This window comes from Xyrauchen texanus, chromosome 27, assembly GCF_025860055.1.
Source record: "Xyrauchen texanus isolate HMW12.3.18 chromosome 27, RBS_HiC_50CHRs, whole genome shotgun sequence".
Classification (NCBI taxonomy): Eukaryota; Metazoa; Chordata; class Actinopteri; order Cypriniformes; family Catostomidae; genus Xyrauchen; species Xyrauchen texanus.
This window is the reverse complement of record NC_068302.1, coordinates 42,451,592-42,459,791: the sequence shown is the minus strand read 5'-3', so window position 1 is coordinate 42,459,791 and position 8,200 is coordinate 42,451,592. Positions and strand designations below refer to the sequence as shown.

General features: G+C 40.5%; 1 pseudogene; it reads right to left on the bottom strand.

Moving 5' to 3' along the window:
• Positions 1 to 5,345, bottom strand: part of LOC127620703 (inhibitor of nuclear factor kappa-B kinase subunit beta-like) — an 8,624-nt pseudogene extending 3,279 nt beyond the window's left edge.
• Positions 5,346 to 8,200: the final 2,855 nt, after the last annotated feature.

Here is an 8,200-nt window from a genome sequence, read left to right as displayed (position 1 = left end):
TCGCCAATCATAACTTCTCCACATCACCGATCATAACATATTTAAATCACCAATCATAACATTATAAAATCACCAATCATTACATGGCCAATCATAACTTCTCCACATCACCGATAATAACATATTTAAATCACCAATCATAACATTATCAAATCACCAATCATTACATCGCCAATCATAACTTCTCCACATCACCGATCATAACATATTTAAATCACCAATCATAACATTATCAAATCACCAATCATTACATCACCAATCATAACTTCTCCACATCACCGATCATAACATATTTAAATCACCAATCATAACATTATCAAATCACCTATCATTACATCACCAATCATAACTTCTCCACATCACCGATCATAGCATCACCGAATCACTAATAACTTCATTAATCATAACAATTCTAAATCAAAACATCTCCAAATCACCAATTATAATAATCACCAATCATTACTTCACCAAATCACCCATCCTTAAATCACCAATCATAACTTCTCCAAATCACCAAATCATAACATCACTAAATCATAACATCACCAATCATAGAATCACCAACCATAATTTCTCTAAATCACAAACTATAACATCACCAAATCACTAATCATAACTTCAATCAAAACATCACCAAAAAATAACATCACCAATTATGACATCACCAAACCATAATATCACCAATTCACCAATCATAACATCCCAAAATCATTCATCACATCATCGGCAATAACAAAATCATCAAATCCTCAATAATAATATCACCACATCATTACATCAGCAAACCACCAATCATTACACCAAATCACTAATTATAACTTCATCAATCATAACATCAGCAAATCACCTATCAGTATTCACATTTTGAAAGTAATGCTATACATAGGACTGGGTGTCTGAGTGTGTGTTGTTCCTATCCCTGTATCTCTCTGCTCTTGGTATTTGTCGATGTCAATGTGCAGACTAGTGCTGAATATCTGAAGTGTGGCCTTTAACCTCTGATGCATGGGCACCATCTCATTCTTCTGTTTGGACAATGTACAGTTATGTCTGAGAAGACTCACACTGGAGCCGAAAGAGATATTGCAAAGTATGTTTGGTTGTTTGATTCCAGAGAATCAACATCTGTCATATGAGCTCAATCTGTCCAGAGCAAGAGCACTAACAGCTAGGCCACAATTCTGACTTACATGGCTACATTCTGCCCCCGCTGCAGCCTCTGCCAGCCCTTTTTCAGCGATCGTATGGTGTGCCAGGCTTGGTGAGTTCTGCAAGTTACAGTATGTTTCAGAATGTTTCACCAAATCATAACATCAGCAAATCACCAATAAAAGAATTTCTTAATCTATCAAGGAAAATGTATTCAAATTTGTGACCCCTTTGAAAGCTGGCTGAAGTGCAAAATGAGTTGCTGTTGCATCAAAGATGCTTTCAATTAGTAGCCTCATATAAACAGATGGACACTATAATCGATTGCACACTGCATGATGCTATTATGCGGCTCAAGCCTCAAACAGCAGCTCCTGATTGGCTGGAGGAATGCGCGTGTCCTGTTCGATTGGTTCCTGTAGGGAAGCCATGTCCTCCTCCGGCTGTACGGAGTATATCAATATAGCTGAGGTCATATTAAGCATGTGGACAAGTTGAAGCGAGAGAGAGAGACAAGTGTGTACATCTGCATGAGACACAAAAGTCTTAGTCCTTTCCTTGATAGGAACTTTAACCTACCTTTAGATTCAGAATGTGGCTTAATTCGTCAAAGCAGAAACAGGTTCCCTTTGGAGACTCTTTGCCCCCCTATGGAGTATCTTCACTGTACTCCTCTGTCTCTTGGGGCCCGTCCTGACTGTCTTTACCCCTTTGTCTTAATCGTAGCCTCTCTCTTTAACTGACCATCTCAGCATCAGTTGTAGTCAGTGCTCCAGTTGACCAGCTAACAATCTGGAACACAAAATGATGTAAACAACTTGCACTGTTTATATATTTATGCTGACATTATAGATCGATTTCATGCGCTCACTGGAGGTTCTGTAGATTAGGAAGATGTTTGGGGAGATCTCCATAAACCACGATATCATCTTCATGTTTCTGTAACAGTTTAGTGTTCATAAGGAGAGAAAAATAACTATTTTACAACACACCCACTGGCGCCAGTCTTGATTTTTCCTAAATTCTCAAAGGATATATTTTATAAACAGTGGAGCATGGCCAAAAACAGTAAAGCAATCTTTGAAACAGCAAACTGTAGAAGCATAGATTGCTATCGTAAAATGTTTAAACAATAGTGAATCTTGGCTGCTTATGAAAGATTTATGACAGGTCAAGGGGATGAAAGACTCTATTAACCCCCGCTGTGCTTTGTGTCCAGTCTTGCTGATAGATTTCAAGCCCGTAGGCGGAGGGGGGTCGAACCCCCCACCCCCCACTGCCAAAGGTCCAGAATTTAAGTCGTTTTTTTTTTTTCATGTGATTATTGTCATCATTGTTTTAATCAATGCTTGTGACAAATATTCTGGATTGCTGTTTCAAATTAATATGATTTAATATTGTAGCTGGACATGTGTGTGTGTGCCGCGCGTGCAGTTCATAGAGGTTTGCTAATGTGACGTCATCGTGACGTATTACCAGTGGTGAACGCAAAGCATTTTGGGAATACGCGGCACAAACAGAAGGCGCCAGACTTGATTGCATGGATGGAAGAACGCTGTGTTATAAACTGCAATAGTCGTTCTCACGATAGAAGTGGCATAAAGCTTAAGAACGGAAAATCCTTTTATCGTTTTCCAGCGTGGAAAAATAATAGTACAAGCCATGTTTCAGAGGTGACAAAAAGGCGACGAATGGCATGGATAGCAGCAGTAAGGAGGCCCAAGATTACCTTCGATAACGCTCCACCACACATGATGGTGTGTTCAAAGCATTTTCACAAAGTTAAATTACAGAGAGTAATTGTAAATGTTATGTTGTGAGCAAATAACCAGCGTGTTTTGTTTGATTTAACCAGACCATTAGATTTGACGTTAGGCCAATGTTAACTGTTAACTAGCATGAAATGGCTAGAAAATTACCTTAAGTTACCAATGTACTAAAGCGTAACGTTAATCGGTTTAAATGTTGTACAACTAGGCTACATAGCAATTTATTTGGTGACTGTGTTTGCAGGCAAACCTGCCTATGAAATGTTGGAGTGTGATCCTGACTGGGCCTGGGATATGTGGTGCCTTGTGAGGGGGAGGATAAGACTTTGCTGGATAAAACTGTGGTTGTGTGCTGTGCTTTGACCAATATGTGTCCAAGTATTGTTGTGAAGCCGTCGTGTTAGAATTATACACTATGCTCACATCTAATATGTAAATATGTTTTTTTTTTTTTTTTAAGATTTTGTAATGTCACTTCTCACATGTAATGATTTTTAGCCATCTCTGCAAATAAAATACACAAAGACTGAATGAAATTCTGCCTCCTTTATCTGTATTAAGGAAGAATTGTGCAAAATCAGTTTGGATTGCAATACACAATTACATAACTTAAATGGTAGTAACAACCAACTTAATTTCAGTTTCTTTACATATTTAACATGTAAATACATTTAGATGAAGACATTTACATTATAAAGAGTCCATAGAAAAGATAACTGGAAATGTATGAGGTAGGTTGTGGGTGATAAGTCACAGACATGTGCAAGCATCGCATTGCCATAACTCTTCTCTGTGTGCTGCTGAATCCCACGCAACCTAAATGGAACCACTGTATAGGACAGTTCTGATTATCGCAAGCAACCATGTCTGCAAAAGCACCACAACACAGCCTTTTCAGGTTGACCTCCCCTGACCAGTCACTATGCTCGTAAGAATCCAGTCCTTTGATTCCCTTTATTTTCTCGTCATATCTCGTCTTTGCATTAGGATGTAGTTTTAGGCGGTATGGTCCAACAATGTTTTCTTTAGCCCGCTGCATTTTGTAGGATTATATTCTGTTTTTTACGCTAATTTTTTTATTATTTTCATGCCACTAGCCTGCTATGTGATGCCAGCCCATGTAAACGGGCCAAACATACCCATAATTCTTTGCGTTCTGATGACGTTGCCGCCCAGTTGGTCACATGTCTTGGCAATCTCTATACGCTTTTCAAAGCAACGGTGAAGAAGCATCGCCTCTGAATGATGGGGGGTTATATATATATATATATATTATTTTTTTTATTAAAAGGATTTCTATATTTTATACACTCAATAGTCTACAATATAATAGCCATATAAACGTAGCGTAATTAATAATAAAACATAGTTGGATATTCAGTGATATTGGCTGTGCAATATCGACTTTTGTGATTGGCCAATACCGGCAGACTGGAGCCAATGGAAATGCTTCTCCTTCGGTGCGCATCTTATTCTTCTGAGAACATCAAAGCAGACCGCTTGAGGTAAATTATCTGGAATTATTTAATTGATTTACGATGCCTAGTATGTGAGAGTGTTATGTCTTAATGTGAGTTAGTCTGAGTGTTTTTTATGCGTGTCATGTTATCCTTTATTTATTAACTGTTATGAGTTTATTTTGCACCGATTCACTGATAGTGTGAGGATGTATGAGGTCACGAGTATGTACTAGTTGAGTGAAGTTGGATGTACATACATCTAATGAATGAGTGTTTAGTCATTGACAAAGCTTCAAAAAAAGGTGTTTTGACTGTTTTTATATCAGGCTGTACAACCAAATAGTGAGTATGGGGCGAAAAGAGCAGGAGAGACGGAAGAGAAAGCAGGCAGCAGCGTCATTGTCGCAGAATATTGAACATATGTTCAAAAAAACTGGCAAACAGGTTGTTATGCATAAGCTTGGGAGGGTTACTTTAAAAATGTATTCCGTTACAGTTACAAATTACTTCATAAAAAAATTATTCAGTAACGTAATCCAAGTACCACAATATGAAATTAATGTAACTGATTACTTTTGGATTACTTCAATGACAGATATTATTTTAAAAAACAAAAACTTTTATTTATTAAGAATTTCACAGCCCTGAATAAATATTTATGTAAAGGACTATACAGACATCTAGTTAGTGCATAAAAGGTCACCAAAATGAAGTATTTGAACCTCATAATTAAATACAAAAGGAGGAGAAAAACTGCAAAAAGGTCCACTTTTTGAAAAAAGAACCCCCCTTTCAATATGTTGGCTACGGACCTGGATTTATATACACACAGAATATAACTGAACACAATGAGACAGCTGGGTGAGGGTATATACCATTGAACGGGTTGCCAGGTTGGTAGAAATGGTCTAAATCCAGTGATACACTCAAACACCAGTGTGCCAACACTCCAGTAATCCACCGTGTGGCAGGGCGGTTATACACACCCGGTCCCTTATCAGGCTATTTAAGCCTCCGAGAGGGATAAAGGCCGATGGCGATAGGTTGGGCGTGGCTCAATTTTATTCGACGCTGGACTCAAACTCCAATGTCCCGAGAAAAGACAAACACACACATGAAGGACATGTCCATAAACTATCTCTCTCTCATCGCTCCACCGTCTGCCATCCAAAAGCTGATAAATGTGTCTTTCAGAGGCTTTATATGGAGTTATGATGACAATAAGGTGCATTTCAAACTGTTCTGAGATCAGTTCAGACAGACAGCACATTGAATGTTAAGTCATGCACTAAATAGTGACCAAGTGAGCATCCTATAGCTCTCCTATAACTGTTCTGAGACCAGTGCAGACAGACAGCACACTGGAGGTTAAGTCATGCACTAAATAGGGACCAAGTGAGCATCCTATAGCTCTCCTATAACTGTTCTGAGACCAGTGCAGACAGACAGCACACTGGAGGTTAAGTCATGCACTAAATAGGGATCAAGGGAGCATCCTATAGCTCTCCTATAACTGTTCTGAGACCAGTGCAGACAGACAGCACACTGGAGGTTAAGTCATGCACTAAATAGGGACCAAGTGAGCATCCTATAGCTCTCCTATAACTGTTCTGAGACCAGTGCAGACAGACAGCACACTGGAGGTTAAGTCATGCACTAAATAGGGAGCAAGGGAGCATCCTATAGCTCTCCTATAACTGTTCTTAGACCAGTGCAGACAGACAGCACACTGGAGGTTAAGTCATGCACTAAATAGGGAGCAAGGGAGCATCCTATAGCTCTCCTATAACTGTTCTGAGACCAGTGCAGACAGACAGCACACTGGAGGTTAAGTCATGCACTAAATAGGGAGCAAGGGAGCATCCTATAGCTCTCCTATAACTGTTCTGAGACCAGTGCAGACAGACAGCACACTGGAGGTTAAGTCATGCACTAAATAGGGAGCAAGGGAGCATCCTATAGCTCTCCTATAACTGTTCTGAGACCAGTGCAGACAGACAGCACACTGGAGGTTAAGTCATGCACTAAATAGGGAGCAAGGGAGCATCCTATAGCTCTCTATAACTGTTCTGAGACCAGTGCAGACAGACAGCACACTGGAGGTTAAGTCATGCACTAAATAGGGACCAAGTGAGCATCCTATAGCTCTCCTATAACTGTTCTGAGACCAGTGCAGACAGACAGCACACTGGAGGTTAAGTCATGCACTAAATAGGGATCAAGGGAGCATCCTATAGCTCTCCTATAACTGTTCTGAGACCAGTGCAGACAGACAGCACACTGGAGGTTAAGTCATGCACTAAATAGGGACCAAGTGAGCATCCTATAGCTCTCCTATAACTGTTCTGAGACCAGTGCAGACAGACAGCACACTGGAGGTTAAGTCATGCACTAAATAGGGAGCAAGGGAGCATCCTATATCTCTCCTATAACTGTTCTGAGACCAGTGCAGACAGGCAGCACACTGGAGGTTAAGTCATGCACTAAATAGGGAGCAAGGGAGCATCCTATAGCTCTCCTATAACTGTTCTGAGACCAGTGCAGACAGACAGCACACTGGAGGTTAAGTCATGCACTAAATAGGGAGCAAGGGAGCATCCTATATCTCTCCTATAACTGTTCTGAGACCAGTGCAGACAGACAGCACACTGGAGGTTAAGTCATGCACTAAATAGGGAGCAAGGGAGCATCCTATAGCTCTCCTATAACTGTTCTGAGACCAGTGCAGACAGACAGCACACTGGAGGTTAAGTCATGCACTAAATAGGGAGCAAGGGAGCATCCTATAGCTCTCTATAACTCTTCTGAGATCAGTGCAGACAGACAGCACACTGGAGGTTAAGTCATGCACTAAATAGGGAGCAAGGGAGCATCCTATATCTCTCCTATAACTGTTCTGAGACCAGTGCAGACAGACAGCACACTGGAGGTTAAGTCATGCACTAAATAGGGAGCAAGGGAGCATCCTATAGCTCTCCTATAACTGTTCTGAGACCAGTGCAGACAGACAGCACACTGGAGGTTAAGTCATGCACTAAATAGGGAGCAAGGGAGCATCCTATAGCTCTCTATAACTGTTCTGAGACCAGTGCAGACAGACAGCACACTTCAGGTTAAGTCATGCACTAAATAGGGAGCAAGTGAGCATCCTATAGCTCTCCTATAACTGTTCTGAGACCAGTGCAGACAGACAGCACACTGGAGGTTAAGTCATGCACTAAATAGGGAGCAAGTGAGCATCCTATAGCTCTCCCTGTCCCTGCTGTAGGACGATGTTCTCTGGTTTGAGGTCTCTATGAATGATTCTCATCCTGTGGAGGTACATCAGAGCTGACACTGCAGAGAGAGACAAGAGAACTAATTAAAGGCTAATTAAATGATACTATAATGGCTATAATTTAATGGTAGCTGTGGCAGAGCGGATGGTGGGGCCTGGTCGTGATCCTACACATCCGGTCCCGTATCAGGCTAATCAAGCCTCTGAGGTATAAAGGTCGACTGCAGAGGATCATGCGGGAGAGAGAGATCGTTTACGGACATGTCCGTCATGTGTGTGTTTATGCTGTCTTTTAAGTTTATCATTAAACTATTATTTATATTGTCAAGCCGGTTCTCGCCTCCTCCTTTCCATTGATCCCTTTACAGTAGCTTTGTTTGTTTTGAGCATCCCGTCCAGTCTGACACAGCAAGATTGGCGTGAGCTCCAAAAAAAGCACCATAACAGTATCATAAATATAGGATATATGAATCATGTGCTATATTTTAAGTCTTTAGAAGCCATACTATAACTTTGCTTGAGGAACAGATTAAAATTTAAATAGC